The following is a 17,419-nucleotide window of genomic DNA, read 5'->3' as shown; positions in this document are numbered from 1 at the left end:
ATATTTACATTTTTTGAAGATGCACTTTGCCCCAAAGGGTAAACAGAGAGAACTGCTGACAATTTCCCCTGGAAAAAGAAAAGCCAGTGGAAACTGCAGCAGCTCAGGACCCCAGTAAAAGCTATTCAGCACATCACAGCAATAGGCACAAGGCAAATCCCGTTCCAAATGCAAGCACAGAGGCCCCATGCCAGGCAAAAGAGCTCCAATTAACGTTATCAGCATCCTAATGGGCAGCCTGCAAAAATGCTCAGCAACTCAGCATTTAAATTCCGTCCTTTTAATACCAGGACATGATCATCTACCGTGTAACTCTGGAAAGCTCCTTTGTCTTCCATGAAACCACATCACCTCCCAGCAGCTGGGAACTGATGCTTAAACATTTATTTTCCTTTGAAAATGTTCCATTTTCTAATAAAAAGATTTTTCAACTAATTCTGTTATATCTCTGTATATTTAAAAGGAACATTAATTATACTTTAAATAGTTTCCAGCAAATCCTCCACATCCTCCCAGATTCCAGTATTATCTAGTAAATTAATCCTCAGCCACTTATCTGGCTTAAGGTTAATTGATATATGACTCAATCTCATTTCTTCCTAAAGAAATAAAGCAACACACATTCTATATTGATAGGTAGCTAGCTCCTATTCACAGATTTCTATAGACAATTACCCATCCTTATTCACAACTCCTCCTCCCTCAAATGTTCTATTATCAGTCTTCGTGTATTCAAGAATCACCTGATTTCACCTACAAATTCCTTCACACTTCATCTTGAAAATAATTATTCAAGAATATTTGGGGAGAGGGGAAGAACTGCGCAGAAATGCACATCCGTGAGGAAATAAGTACTTAATGCAAAGTCCAGCATCACCTGCACACCACAAATGCACATGTCAAGACTTTCCTGTCATATTGGACACCAAAGACAGACAGCGTTGACAGGTATACAAACATAAACATAGAGTACAGGACATTCTTAAAAATGTAACGCACCATCAGGAAAGAAGGAACTGCGGGCTAAGGGATTAAGGAACACACGATGACGATCAATGGCTGCAAGACTATGGATGACGGAGGAATCTGACACGAGAACAACTCTTTAGCCTGTCGAGGTGAGAAGTTTTTTCTCTGGCCATAAGGTAAGTCAACCTCTTTGTAGGAAAAACTACCTAGACAAAGCCTGACACCTGGCTGCCTTGACAGAAGAGAAAAGACTCTTTCCCGCTGCCCTTTGCTGATCACCTTGACATACGATTTCTCTGTCAGCATGCGTAGGCACATCTACTATTGGCCGTAAATACATGGAGAATTTACTACCTATGAGAGGCTCAAGCAATTTTCTGGCACTAGATATGCATCTCACTTGTGTGTGCATGTGTATAAGCACAACCTATAGCTTCTCTGAATTATTTATAGACAAACAAGTAATTAAAATTTTTATTCTGCCAAAAAAAAAAAAAAATTTACTTTATTCTTTCATCAACAAAGCTGCTGCCCAACCTCATAACTCTGTCTACATGTTGTAAAGAACTGTGTAAGTGGCTCCTCATCAAACACACTTTGCATTTTATGTGATGTACTGAAAAAGTAAGTGGCTTAGTGACTTCCTCCAATGTCAGAAAAGGAGAGCTCAAAACACAGAGCCTTCCACATCTCGTAAACCACACATTTTCCCAACACCCAGCTTTCCAGGAGCAAAGATGCAGGGATCAGAAAATGTCTGCCCAGTACTGGGTGAAAGGATTCTGGGGTTTAGTGGAAAAGTGACCAGCTCAACACCAGGGAACCCCCGTTTTGTTCTTGACTTTCCAAAGTTGCGAGTCATGCTTAATCTTCCTGTGCATTCATGCTCTGTTCAGCTAAATACCTTTGCAAAGGATGCCTGTAAAGGTGAAAATGGAAGGTAGGGTATTTACGAGCATGAGATGGGGAACCAGGGCGCTCTGCTCTTATTTCCAGCTCATACATTTTCTTGCTTTGTGACCCTGAAAATAACTACTCGGTCTTGCAATACAAAACTGGGCATAACCAATCCTATCTACTACACACAAGTGTTGTAAAGGCGACTGCTGACCGTTTCAGAAGAGCCCTGGGTTTCTTCTAAGAACCCAAATCCTGTCCTGGTAGAATAGCTACCTTGCTTTACGGAAGAAGAGGTTGTAATTACACAGGCAATCAATTGCCTTGGTATTTCACATGTTTATGGAAAGCCAATGAATACTTCGAAAAGAAAAACTTGCAGCTAAGGTTGGGGCTGGGACATGCTAGGAGCCATACCCGGTTGCACTCGGGGACCGTCACTCCTGCGCACCCCCAACAAACCAACCAGTCAACACAGGACCAAGAGGGAAGCATTTGTACCACCTTTAAATAAAGAAAAAAAAACTCAAGAAGAATAACAGAGTTGGGCCAGACCATCAGGAAGTTAAAGATAAATTGGTAAGGCCGGTTGGAAGGTGGTTTTCTTCTTGAAATTGGTTCAAGTACAAAAACAGGGGCGAGTCGGTTATTTTCCCTTCAGATCAAAAATTCCCTCTGGTGATTCTGAGTGTCAGAAAAATTTAAAAAGAGTTAAAAAGATGAAGCCAGAGGCTTAGACATAACACTACCTGTCTTCTCAAACCAGTAGGACTGGTCTTTCACAGAAATGTTTTTCCACTGTGAAAGAATTGAGAAGAAAGTGTTTTAGTGCCTAGTCAAATGCCAGAAGCAACACTTCCGCAGGGAACTGAGACATGCAAGGAAATGTAAGTCACAACAATATTTTTTTCTGGGGAAAAAAAAAAAAAAAAAAAAAAAAAAAACCACCACACCAAAAAACTAAACCAACCAAACCACAATCACTATAAATATCACATCAGCCTCCTAAATTATGAGTTCATCAGTAGCCCAGAAATAAATTGTTAGAGAAATGAAATTACTTGATGTAAGCAGAGTTTCTCTGTTGATTACACATCTGCATCAGACTCCCCAAACGTCTCACCGAGTGTTAAGGTGTTAATATTTTCACCTGTTTAGCTGTGCCAGTTGATAGAAAGAAGATAGTCAGCATTTAACAGAAGTGCCCCATGCAGAGAAAAAGTGATTTACAGGTTAGAGTAGAACCATGCTTTTACTAATTATGCTAAAGAGAAAGCTGCTATGCATTTGCTGCCTTTGGAAGAACGCCGCACTATTTCTTCTGCTGTGAGGTTTGCTTGGCAATATTTCTTTGCAGCACCATGAATTTAATCACATCAAAATGTCAGCAAAGAAAAATGAAACACACGCAGGTCTTTTTCCCTGGATTGATATTTAGCAAAAGAAATAGATGTTTTCTTAAAGAGGCAGTGGGCTACATAAGGTTTTACACCTCTGTTTTCACCTTTGGGCTCAATTTGGATTCCACTCTCCATGAATATAAATCAAAAGCAGTTTTATCATATTCAGTACAGCTTAGCAGCCAATTTTTTTTCCCTGCGTTTGTTCTAGCGCAGCATGGATATGAAATGATAGTGTTTATACTCCAGTGGATATCCAAGGTGGCAGAGGAGCTGCCTTCATGCAAGGGATGGGGTTCGGTACACCTCCATACATCACAGCTGGCCAAAAAGACATGGAATCAGCAACACCAAACATTGCTGACTTAACCCTACACCTGCAAGCCGTCAGGAATCTTGGTTCCTTCCACCAACTGCTGACCTCCAAATTAAAATAACGACGTACTTAAAATATACGCGTTCACTGTCATACTTCTCTCTATGGACACCCTGAGAGGAGCAGTGCCTATGCTAGTTACTATCACCATTAATAAGCACGCAGTTATTTCAAAGATATATAAGCATCATGTACAAAGCTGACATACAATGATACGGTACTAAGCAGAAAATATCAAAAGGAAAACATACAGCATAACCGTGCATAACTAAAGAATAATGCTTCTCAAGGCAAGCTGCAATATCTCTAGCGGCATATAAATTCCCCTTCCCCCAGTATCTCATTCTACATCTAATCATGACACTAACCTATACCACTGCTATTTAATGAGCTGTACCAAACTAAATACCTACCTCAAAAGCCAGGTAGGATTAAATGCAGTTGCTCCAACTAGAATTGTAATTAAAGTGAATTTATATTAATCCAGGAGAGCTAAAGGAAAGGACAATGATTTATGAGCAATATTGCTGGCATTTTCAAGAGGCATAAAAATCATTAAAAAATGAATATCTAAAAACTATTAGTTAGGAAAGCAGCCATAATTGGATAAGCAACCCAGCATCTCGTTAGGGCTTTTGGTTCCTACAGGGGAGAAATACCCAGATAACCTTTGAGGAAAAATAAAAAAAAAAAAACACATTTGCAACCTTAAATTATTTAATGAAAAGGATGAAATGACTGCTACTAAAATACACATACTGATTGCCCTATTCAAAGTGATTATAAAACACATCACAAGGTCTAACTATTGGTGTCACTGGGCAGATTTGTTGTTTTTGCTAAATCCACTCTTTATAACAATGATTAGTGTCAGTTGTCCTGGGTATGAATTTACTAGTATCCTCAAAAGCAGAGCTTCTTGAGAACATGGGTTAAGGGTCATTTAACAGAGTAACTGACCTGTGGTAAAGATTTTCCTCTAGACTCTAGGACCAAAGTTTCAAGTCCCTCCTCTGACCCATTCAGATCTCACATTCCCACATAAATGAGGCTCAGGCCTCTGACCCTTCACTTCACCGGATCTCAAAATCCAAATTAGCCAAAGGGCATATTACAGAGCACTGCAAGAAGATGAATCCTTCACACTGTCTTCTGATGACATAACGAAGGTAACTTCTGATTTTCTTTTTAGCCAAAGCTTCCTTTTTTTTTTTTTCTTTTTTAAATAAGCACAAAGTTCTCAAGAATTTTTTTTCTTTAAACAGACAAGAAAATCATAAACTGGGAAATGAAATTACTTGCCTGAACACAACCTAAAATATTCCAAGTCCAAACTTTCATTCATTAGACACTCAAGCAAGTGCAAAGGAAGGCCACAAAGACGATTATGGGATTGGAGCATCTGTCAGATAAGGAGAGGGTGAGGGTGCCGGGACCGTCTGGCCTTGAGAAGGCTCAGGGGGATCTCATCAATGTGTCCAAGTACCTGATGGGGGGAATAGAGAGGACAGAGCCAGACTCTTATCTGCTGCCCAGAGAGAGGACAAGGAACAATGGGCGCAAGCTGAAATACAGAAAATTCCCTTTAAACATAAGAAAAAGCTTCCTTACTGTGAGGGCACTCAAACACAGGAATAGGTTGCCCTCAGAAGTGGCAGAGTCTCCATCGTTGGAGATCTTCAAAACCCAAATGGACATGGTCCCGAGCAACCTGTTGTAGTTGACCTTGCTTTGAGCAAGGGGGGTTGGACTAGACTATCTCCAGAGGCCCCTTCCAACCCCAGCCTTTTTGTGGTGAACACATACAGTTACTCATCCGATGCACTGAGTGACCTTTTGAAGTACTTGGAGCAACATGTAAAACAAAACTAACCATCTACTTAGCCAAATATTCGCCTTTCAGCTTTATGCTTGTCTTGATAGGTCATATCCAGTTGAAACATCTTTGACTTTGCCTTTAACTAGATGTGTACATTCACAGAGCAATCAATATGTCCTGTCGACATATTTATCGGTCCCTATTCTCTGTAATTAAACTCAGCAAGAGCAATAACAATACCTTTAGTATTCATCCTTTAAAAGTTGTCCTCTGGTTCCTTTAATCTGTCTGAACAGATGGAGTCTTGCACTATCACCTTGCAAACTTTTTCCTTAGCTATTAAGCCACAGAAGAATTTAAGAGGAATAAATTAAATGCAGCAAATGTTTAATAATTGCTGTCACTTGTCTTCACAAGAGTTTTAGGCTAATGAATAAAACAGGTTCACAGAAGGCCAGTCTCTGGAAAGTCAACATAAAATGTCCCACTGAGTTCAACACGTTGTGCAAGAGATGTATAACCAATACTTGCTTCCCACGGAGTATTCATCTTACTACATTAACACACCAGAAAACCCCGCTGAACTAGGACCCCAATCCTAAATCACAGGTAAGCCAACAACAAATCATATAGTCAATAGTTCTGCTAACTTATCAAGGATGCTAATAACATTGCAATTCTTTTCTTCTCCATCTGTAGATCAATCATCAGGACTGAAAAGCACTTTAAGAGCCCAAACTCCTGTCACATTGGTGAGCACTTAGTCATAAGCTTACTTGTATCAAACTTGGTAAGATTATTCATTCAATCAAGTAATTGCCAACAAGAGGGCGTCTACAGCTTGGCCCACTGTCAAAACTGAGTATTTAATATGAGACATCATTTGGAGTTCAGATGACAGTATCTACTCAAGGCACAAATGCTGTTTCTACCTTTGTCTCAATAAACCTACTTAAATGAATAAAGATGCAAATAAAACCTTTATCGCAGCCACTTTGTTGTGAGGGAGACTATTTACTGAAGTCAATGGAAATACAGGAACGTCATGGAGAAGAACTTGCTTAACCTTATGGTGCTGAATGATAGAAAATTTCTCCTCTGTGGATGAGGTTAACACCATGCCCTCTCTGTACATAGAATTTCAGCTTCACCTTTGCCAAATTTCTGTAGTGCAATATCTAAGGCAGCTCATATAACAAATATCAAAAATGCATTAATTTTCATTGGTTTAGCCTTTCATACATTAAAGTAAATTCCAAAACCTGTAAATAGGAGCAGGACCGACCCCTATCAAAGTACCTAACATAAAACACAACTACCAGGTTACCAAAATTGACAGAGATTGTTTTTAATGGCAAAAAGAGTCAGGCTTACTTCTTGTGGATAGTTTTTCTTGAATATAGACATATTAGTTGTCTTCCCAGATTACATATTACATATGCCACTCCAATTTAAAAGAATGAAGGTAAGGATGGTACTGTCCCAGACAAGTTTAACTACAGCTTATCGAAAGGTACTCGCTGATCAAAAAATACAAATGTGCTAAGATACAAAAAGAAATCCGTAAAGTAGATCTACGCTAAAGCCAATTAAGTTTATGGGGTCTTAGCATTGGCTTTGATAGGATTTAGATAAGGCTTTAACCTCAGTGTGACTTAGACCACATACTTGAGTAGACAACTAAATTGGCTCGCTGCGTATTGGCAGCCAAAATCCAGTCCTGACTGATGTGAAAAGCTCTTCCTGCAATGGTCATCTCGGTCCAGAGTTTTAAAGGAAGAAAGGAGGGAGAAAGGCTGGAGCACAGCACAGCAGACAGCCTTGGAGAGCTTTTAAGAATTCCCTGGCTTTACCTTTGGTTTTTCAGAGAAATAAATGGTTACTTGTAAAACATGCATTAGCAAAATCTGCTATGGGTTTTAAATTGAAATAGAAGGACTCTTACTTTCACATTTAACAAATCCATTACTAGTCCATTTAATATACAGAGTATTGCTAATAATGAATGCTTTTGAACGAGGAAGGGAACAAACCTATCAACTACCTTACTAAGACTTATTTCATGCAGACATACACCACAACATTAACTCTCCACATTTACAGGGCAAATGCATTCCCTCCCATCATAATATGAATCTTACTGCACTGCCTACATTTACTCACAACCGAATAGAAAAAGATATCTTCTACTTGAAGTCTTCAACTGTAAAAATCAGTTGTGGTACTGAGTAACTTACTGAGCACACACTACCCAGGATTTATAGTACACAGACTTGATTGCTGGCTGTTAGTTTCTCTCATGTTCATTAATTACGTATTTGTAGACACCTCCTTCCTACAGAACAATTTTGAGACAACTCACCAAATTGAAGACACAGACCATGCAGCCCATTATCTTCTTCCATATGTTTAATGCAGCCAACTTTGGTGAAACCTTAAGGAGAGGTGAAGCATAACACCCCTGAATGTTTATTTTGGTTACATACAACACGCTGGAGGCTCACAGAGATTTCATAGACTTTGTGCCAGGTTGCAAAATACTGATCTAAGCGAACAACCTCCTGATGGTGCAATGGCTGCACAGCCATGGGAAAGCAAGCTCTCCCTCCACGATTCAGAGAGTTCCCATCACCCGTAGCACTCGCACAATTTTAACTGTGAAGCAAAGCTTAACTCCCCCACTTGGAGTGAAGGTCACACTATCAGCTCTCATTTGCAATACTTTCTGATGCCTCTGTACTACACAGAGCCACCAAAACAGCTCCTTCACTTATCCTCAGTACTCAAGAAGTTATCTTTTGAATTAGAAGCTGTTTACAAATACTGGAGAGTCCCTTGGTAAACGTTCTTCTTGCGTTTCACGTACAGCATCTTCCTGCCTGTACTAACTACTACAGGCTCACGTAATTCTTTCTGTTATTTCCCATTGAGGTAAAATTTGCTGAAAAAACATCCAGCCGAGACAATTAAAAATAGTGCATAAAGGGTATCGTTGGCACTCTGGAACACTGTTGACAAAATTAAGACATTGCTTACAATTACACTCCTAGTAATTTATGCAGTCGGTAGATTATGCCAGCACAGGCGATGCCAGCTCTGCTAATGAAACCGAAATCAATTTGACAGCAGAATGATGGTGGATTTTGAAAACAAGTACCAACAGTTTGCAGGTGGTTTAGGCAGCTATAAAATCTGATTTATAGGGGCTTTTTAATCCTTATTTTAATTCACCTTGTGGGAATGGACTGTAATAAAACATCCTGCCATGTTACCAATGCCAAGCTGTTTGAGATACAGTGTGGTTCAAACACAGCAAATTCTATAGATTTGATTGCAATTTTCATTTGTTTATACTGCAGCTATGCTTCCTCCCCACTCTCACCCCCAATCTCAGATACCAGGTTTCATTTCCTGGCATACATAGTTACATACTCATGTATTAGAGCGAACTGAAATAACAGAGGCACAACTACGCTTTAGTTGAAAACTAGCTATGACATATCATTAAAAGGCTGTAATTTATGCAGCTAGCATTGTATATGGAGGCACATGGCTGCTATCAATCTCACTGCAGCACCATTTCTGCTCCAAAGTAATAGGCAGTTCAGTGCTCCTCAGTGTCCTGTCTACATAAAACTGGATAGCCCAAAGGGGACCTCTGAAACAGTCTTTTAAACTTGCCTATACAAGATTACTGTAGTGCATAGGAAAGGTTCATAACATAAAAAAAAAAAAAAAAAAGGAGTACAGAAAAAAGAGGATGAATTTTAAAGAGGCAACTATTTCCCCATGATTACACAAAACATCCTACTTCACAAATAGAAATCTAGTAGCTCGTATTCCCTCTGTATTGAGCTGCCAGCACGCTGCAGGACTCCCTGCTTTCTGCAACATTTGTATTCCTGCCATCTCCTGCAATCGATTCAGATGAGATACTATTGCTGCTGTTCTCCTCTGCAAACACCTTCACAATGGAGGGGGATTTCAGAATTAGATTTCAGCCTATTCTGTAACTACTCATCTCTACAGGAATTAATGCATTTGAAAAAGAACCAAATATTACACAAGATGAAGTTTACTTAAAGCACATGAGATGAAAGGAGAGGACTTGTATAATCATATACATTTGAGAGTGCTAGCATTCTCCTCTTCTCAGCACTAGATATAAAACAAGAAAAAAACCACGGCATGAAGTCTCTCTGGGACTGTTAGAACTGTTGGTTGAAAACAACAGTTTCCCTCTCATGGAGGAAAGGAATTGGAGTGTTTTAACTCAACCTCAGCACCACATGGGTTCTTGAAATAGAAGTGTTGACCCTACCTGATCTCAGAGACCAGCATGATCACAAATCAGCCCGGGTGGCAAAAAAAAAAAAAAAAAATTATTAGTATCATTTGTCATAAGCAGATTTTACAAAGCGACAGGGTTTTGCTGGATGGAAGGTGAGAAGGGTTCAGTGACACTCAGAAGTAGAAAAATAATAGCAATTCTACATGGCAAAACATTACAAAATGTATCCAGAGAAGCTCCTGAAATGCTATCAGGGGCTGGGGGAAAAGATTATTTTCCTCATCACTTGACTAATAAAAACATGCTCTGTGAGGCTCCACATTTCCCAAGAGTTTAAAAGGAGATATCAACAGAAAAGTGGGATGGCAGATGCCACTGCTAACTGAGCTCCTGGCCAGCAGGACATCATCTGTTGTGATCCTAAAACATACATAAGACCATAGGAAGCAATCCTCTCTGCCTGCCTAGCAGCTAGAGAATTAGATCAGGATACGAACCTTTTAATTTGAAGGACTTGGTTTTATTCTCATGTGTTCTAATACCACTGCAGACATGTAAAAGGTCCTCTAGTCTTTTTAGTACTGTAAAAAGTGGTGTAAAGCAGACTTGAAATAAATTAGGAGCAGTCCCAGAACACTCCTGCTATTTTAAGAGACGTTTCCTATAGACTTTATGCATAGCAAGGGAAGAAAAAAGGATGTTAAGATGGTAAACACTACCAAAATCAAGGGGAAGACTCACATTGTACGTCACCACTGCCAGTCGCTTTTATTATAGTAGTTCTTAAATAAGCAACAGGGACCTATCACGTACACATCAGAAAAGACTGTCAACATGCCCATTTTCTAACAGAGCACAGGCTTTTACAGCACAAATATCAAGGATCTCTTTTCATCCCAAACATACTTTTCAAAACACCAACAGCACTTCATCGGCTGCTCTCAAGAAAAAGCATCGGCTTGGTTCACCAAAGACCTTCAGACACCAACATCTCCAAGGGTACAGCAGAAAGAACTTCTGTCTAACCGAAGTATTAGTACATTTAAGAAATCTGAATATACGTTACCTTCAAACTGACGGGCGGCAGAAACTGCAGCTACTCTCACAAAGTTGCAGAGCACAAGCAATCCCAGCTTTACTTCCTTTCCAATTCCTCCTGGGGCACTGATTAAATACCTATTTAGCGAATGAGCAGCACCTGCTGAACCAAAGCATCTGCAGCACCTGGGTTTTCCCTAGAGGTCTCCTACCTCACTGCTAATTCAGCCAAATCCTGTTTAGTTTCTGTAATTTGGTAAGTGCCTTTTGAATGGTTACAGCTGCATAAGCTCTTGGGTTTTAGTGCTGTGTACATCACCATAGTTTAGAATCCTTTGGGCAACTATTTCCCCCATTTTATTTTTTAATTTATTGAATGTTTACCTGCTAGACCACACCGGGAACATTGCTACTTTTCCAATCAATTATATCATAGAAGACATTGTCAGTGTGGGTCTATTAACAAATATATCAAATTGCAGCCCAGCTCCCAGAAGAGGCCCTTGGTGTGACTGCCATGATGATATCCTCATAGCAAATTAAATAGAAGAGAGTCTCAGGTGTTGTGAGTGGCTATTGCATAATTTATCACCAGAAGGCAGGAAGAATGATGGGACAAAGCAATGAAGAAAATCAGTTCCTTAACTGTGTTTGAACACTTCCTAAATCTGGGTAGCAAAAAGTTATTTCGCCTTGGTCAGATGGACTGTTTGAAAGAATAGACCCCACACGCATGCTGTGTAGGTGCGCTATTACCACAGCTGTACATTTACAGCAGCCCTGTGAAGACTGTATGATTAAGAATAAGGAAATAATAGTCCTACTAGGAAAGGTTATTATTCTGTATAAAGAATAAACGAACAATTTTGTCACGAGGAGGAGGAAGCAAGTGGAGGACTCATACGGGTGGTTTGTCGCCACGGGGCACAGCTGAAGGCTGTTTTTCATCAGTAACAATTCACCACAAGTCACCCCATTTATTAGCACTAATTAGATGCATCTCTGAACAGGAGGACCAGAACCTGGTCTGCTTTGATGTCCTCTAAGTCAAAGGGTCTCATATTCTTCATAAATTGAAACAGATGCGGAAATCACTGCTAATTTTCTGCCATTTCCATAGATCTCATATTAGCAACAGCACCTTTTTTTAAGGGGAAGGAAGTCAAGAGTGGACAGGCAAAGGGCATCTGTTAGAATACTCCAGTCAAGTAATAGGAAATTATAGGTCACTTCAATTACAGCTAATTAAACTTGCGATAATTAATTTGACATCTAGATCCATGCATACTCACCACTGTACTTGGCAGCTGAAAGGCCACAGGGCTTTGCTTGTATTTACTCTCCAGCATGATTTCACTCATGTGAACTCTGTCCTGCTCAATGAGGAGGTGAAATGAGAAGCTTGGATTTCTGCGGGGACATAGCAGGGACGAATTTGAAGCCTGAGTTTGACAGCGGCTGCACAACTGTGACATTTTGGGGACCTTTGGCCCTGCAACTTCTGACAATCAGCCTTCTATGTACTCCCGTGCTCGCTAACAGGGCGCAGGGTACATTGGCCAGCATCCGCAGACTCATGTCCTCAAGCGAACGAAGGAGAATGGGATTACAAACAGATTATAATCTCTTTACATTAAAGCCACAGCAACAAGCAACTTAATTTTAGAGAACAAAATTCTCAAAAATTAGGTGTGCAGAGTCACCGGAAATGTGATGTTTCTCAGTTTCTTGTCAAGACAAAAGTATCCACATGAAGAGCAAGGCATTTTTAAGTACAGGTCAAAATAAAGAAAAGCAAAACTTATAGCCTTTTGCATATTTTTCTGCCAACCACTACAACTCTATTTACCCTTTGCAGCTTTATATTTAAAAAAAAAAATTATCCCTTTTTCATATTTGTTGCCTCTACAAGTTCTACTCTTCTCTGACACTATGACAAGGCCCCATGATAAAAAAAAAAATCAAGGATGGGATCTTTGCAAGTTTTATATATCTGCCAAGTTTCATCAAAACAACTCACCCAGGGGACTGACAGGAGAAATACAACAAAAAACTATTTCACATTTCTCAGAACCCGAGTGCCACAAAATACATCCTCAAAAACCCCATCTGAGCCTGAATCTCAGCCAAACATTAGTTTTAGTGCAACATTTATAGCAGAAATGCAAACCTCAGTTCAACCACCTTTAGCACGTACGTGATCTCTAACAGCAACGCATTTAGCCTATGAAATGGTTTCTTAAAACTTAATGTGAACAAACTAGGTCAACAGTTGATTATATTTTTAAATTACATTTGCTAAAAAAGGGATAGATCCTATACTGCGTAACTCCCATCTCTGGGTTTAACAGCACTGTCTGAGGAAGAAAGTAATTTCTGTTTTATAAAGCCAAAGAATAACATTCCTGTGTTGATGCAGGATATTCAGAAAGAATAACGGAGTGCAAAGAAAAAGCGGAATTGATCCCTGTGTTTCACTGAGCAAAGCTGGATCATAAGCACATTACAGAGACAAAATGGGATTGAGAGGCTGCCACCATCCCACTGGTGACGGAGGTTTTTGTTTGTTCATTTAACTTTGCAGCATTGAGTAGTTCTCCCTGGTCCCTTCCTCTGGCATGAACTCTGCGGTAGCCTCCAGTAAAATGAAAAATGCAGGCCACCATTATTTCTACTCACGCACGAAGTGGCTTCTCCTGCTTCCTGAAATTTTCTTAAACCAAATTCTAATAAAAGTAACTGGTTGGCTGACATAACTGCACCAAACCCTTACGTCCTCAACAGGGCAGGGGGTTCAGTCAGAGACCTCCATTTCCAGCCACTCTGAGACTCTCTTCTCAGACAAAACACCCAGCTGATATTGCTAGAAATATTTTCGTCGCTTCTTTTCGCTCTAAGACCTCGCCATCTGGACCGCTGTGCCATCTCGGTGGCCTGGTCACGCTGATCCAATTGCCCTTAATCTACCCAGCTCTTCCCTCTGCACTTCACAGGGGCGCTCAGCCGCCCCAGCTCCGCTCGCGTTCTTTAATCCCTGGCACTAAACGCACAAAACAGATGAACCGAATCCAATTCTGACCAGCTGAGATTCACAATATGTCCTTGGGACCGAGCGCAGAGCAGAAAGCTTTCATTTATACATATGGTTTTTAATAGGATTCATACAATTTTTGACCCTTCTCAGTGCTTCAGGACTGCCTGAGCCATGCAAGCAGGCTCACTGGCAGCTGGTGGGAAGAAGACACTGTCCCATCACATCCTAATTACATCGAGGACATGCAGATGTTTAACCTTTTACAAGTCCGCAGAGGAAGAGAGGAGACAAGGCTTCGCTAGCCTCTGCTGTTACTGGCCGATGTTGCATGAAAGGCAATTTAATGATAAGAGGGTTTCTTTTATTTGGGAGAGGACGGCTGGGGGCAAGGGTTGTCTTGAAAAATGAAACCTTCCTACGCTTAGGAACATCTGTAATAAAGTGAATAATAGGGTGAGTTTGTTATAGCTCAGGACAGATGGACAAACCCACAACAGAGAAGTGACTCAACAGAAACTTTGTTTTCCATGGGCTGCTTTGTCTTTTTGGAATAAGATAAATTCAAAGATACTCTAGGTGTGTTATTTTTAGAAAGAACTTCTCCTTCAGCTGGACAGGAGGTTCATTTCTAAAGCAAGACGATAGCTTCCAAAAAAATCAGTCTTCGACAGTCATCTCTCAAGCACGATGACGCTGGACCCTCATACCCATTATTTTCTCTCCCTTTTTTGACAATCTCTGAAATTTCAATGTCAGCTAGATAACTAACAGCTGCACCCCCGTTAGTAGATTTCAGTAGACAGTTCTAGTCCTGTACTTCAACTATCAGAGGCAGAAGATGGTTCTTATATTTGCACTGCCGTGACCGCCCTACGTCCCCCAGTTTCACTGATACATATATACCTCCTTTGGTTCCATCTCTATGACCTCATTAAGATTAAAACTTTTGAATTTATTTATAGTTGAAGTTAATTTATTTTATTAATGACTAAGACAGCGGGAAGCATCTAAGCATCTCAGATGGAAAATTAAGAGCTATATTGTGATCTACATTATAAAAAAGCTGCTCTTTGTACCTCAGCCTGAAGACTCAACACCTTGAAGAGGCAGCTCCTTGGAAACCCCATTCAATCCCACTTGGCTTTGTTTGCTGATGATGAATATCTAATTCCATGTTAGCACACACATAAGGAACAAGGGAGCATCTAAAAATTATAAATCTTACCACAACAGATCAGAGAGATTCACACAAGAAAGCGCTTGTGTGTTTCTGATGTCCAAAATAGAACTTTTGTTTCATAAAAAAAAGTTTCATTTTCAGACAAGATGGAAACAAACTGTGGGCCACTACCAAAAGTCACAATCCGCAGCTGCTGGCATGGGTTACATGTATTTGCAAACACAGTATGCTAACATCAAATCTAAGGCAGAGCAGAAGCACAACCCTGCTGTCCTTTGGTTGTCACAAATAATAACAGTTTCTAGTAGTCTGTTGGTTAATTTGAGAGTATTCCAGCACAAAGTCTTCCATCCTAACAAAATGCAATGCACCAATACCAGCCAATTACCCCCAAAAGATTGTTAACACAAGATAAGCTAAGGTAAAAGAGGATTTACAGAAATTTAAAAGAAAGGCTTCCTAGACAAAAAAAAAAAGCAAGTACATATTACCACCGTGTGGCAAAATTTGCAAACAATTCTCTCCCAAATGTTTTATTTTCAAGGTTCGGTGGCGTGTCCTGTAGCCCAAATGCCCACTCACATTTGAGATAAAGGATATTTGTCTAAAACATTTAGTAAGAAAGAACTAATTAACTCTCTACTTTCATTAGTGAAAAATAATACCACAGTGATCTTGAACAAGAATGATCTTGAACAATTAATGTTAATTGCTTATGCTTGTATGAAAGACCTTGACAAATTTACAGTAATGGTTTATCTTCCTTTCAGGAGCAGAGAATGAATAGCCCTCCCTAGGCTTTAGGGACATGGTGTGATGTTAACTCTGACTTAGTTAACCATTTGAGAGGCAATTAAGTGTATCTGTGAAGAAGCGGGGGAAAAAAAGTACTTAACAATAATGGCAATACAGACAGATGTACACAGGAATGACTTAATTTCTTTCTTAATACTTTTAACACATACATTTCATTAATATATTTCATTAAAATGAAGGTATTTAATGAGGTTTGCAAAACAAGCAACTTCAGTTAAAGGAAAAGGAAACTGGCAGTCCCATTAATGAACAATTTATAAGGCTGCTTTAGTAGAAAGCTGTCAGCTATGTGTGTGTTACTCATTTACAGGCTGTTAGGGAAAAAAAAATTAATTAACATTTAACCTGTATAAAGCTCTGGCAAAACAGGTAAAAGAAAGATCTTCGACTATGCAAGTTTTTCTCAGTCAAGATATTAAAGAAAACATAAAATTTCTGTGGAATATGAAGAGTGAAAGGCATAACTTTTGCTTTCAGCTTCCTCATCATTGAAGTCTATTCAGTATTCAAGCGCATACAATGTTGAAACCATTCTTGGACAAAATGATATTGAGATATCAAAGCGGCACATAGGCAGATATTAAAATTCTACTGAAAGATTTCTTATGGTCTTTCTGTTCCCTGCCTGCTTAATACGTAGTATAGAAGGATCCTAATCAATGCCGAAGAGTTGTGGACGCTCCCAATATACTGCAGGCTTCTGCTGTATGAAATTGAGAGGTTATTTCCCTTTCTCCTTGCTATCGCGCCAGAATAAAAGCTTAGTTTCTCCCAGCTCCAGTTCCTATGTTAAAATAAAAGTGCTAGGATGTAGGCGGCCTTATTTTGTGTACAGCACATCCAACAGCTGTCTCATGTGGATTACTGCTTGGGAAGCTACTGCAACTGCATAAACTTGGCATGCTTAGTGCATACGCAAGCTGATTGAAAATTATGTTCTACTTTAATGAAAGAAAATGGAACTTGAGATCGGAAGGACCTTTTCAAGTATGTGGCTAGTTTCAAAGCACTAAAATCTTGCAAGTTATTTGAGACTGCTCACAGTGCAAATCACGCTATTAATTCATCTCTGTTTTGGAACACGCAATGGAGCCCTTTAGGATACCTTTCCCAATTGCAGCAGGGAGGAAAAAATGCTTGACAAATCTATCGCTTTGGGTGGTCACGAGCCCCCCAGCTCAGCAAGGCCATAATCTCAAGTTCAGGAATTCTGCCGCTCTTTCCAGGATGCCAGCACACAGGTGGATGGCAGTTCTTAGCTTCACATCAACGCTGCCTCAAGTCTGTCGAAGAATTTTTGCTGGGCTCAGTGCTGCAGCAGCGGAACGTGCTGTACTTCAAACACTGGTCACTCGTGGAAAAAGAGACAACAACCCAAGATGCTGTCTTCTCTTCTGACATTGCCACACTCTGAGAAAGTCAGCCCTCTCATCAGGCATCTTAAACACCATCTGTCCGTGTTGAGAATCCATTGCTAAAATTTGCTGAGCCTTATGATGTATGTCCCTTGCTAAAAGTAAAAACGCTGCATGGAAGATGATGAATTGGACAATATGCTTGCTTTAAAGCTTCAGACTGCTTTCAGAGCGTATGGAAATG

The 17,419-nt window shown here is 39.9% G+C and overlaps 1 long non-coding RNA gene across 1 annotated transcript in view; it reads right to left on the bottom strand.

Annotated features, from left to right (window-relative positions):
- LOC115350345 overlaps window positions 1-17,419 on the bottom strand; it is a 262,123-nt gene that overhangs the window by 157,478 nt on the left and 87,226 nt on the right. The gene's annotated exons all lie outside the window — the stretch shown is intronic.

Source organism: Aquila chrysaetos, chromosome 13, assembly GCF_900496995.4.
Source record: "Aquila chrysaetos chrysaetos chromosome 13, bAquChr1.4, whole genome shotgun sequence".
Lineage (NCBI taxonomy): Eukaryota > Metazoa > Chordata > Aves > Accipitriformes > Accipitridae > Aquila > Aquila chrysaetos.
This window is presented reverse-complemented; position numbering and strand designations above follow the sequence as displayed.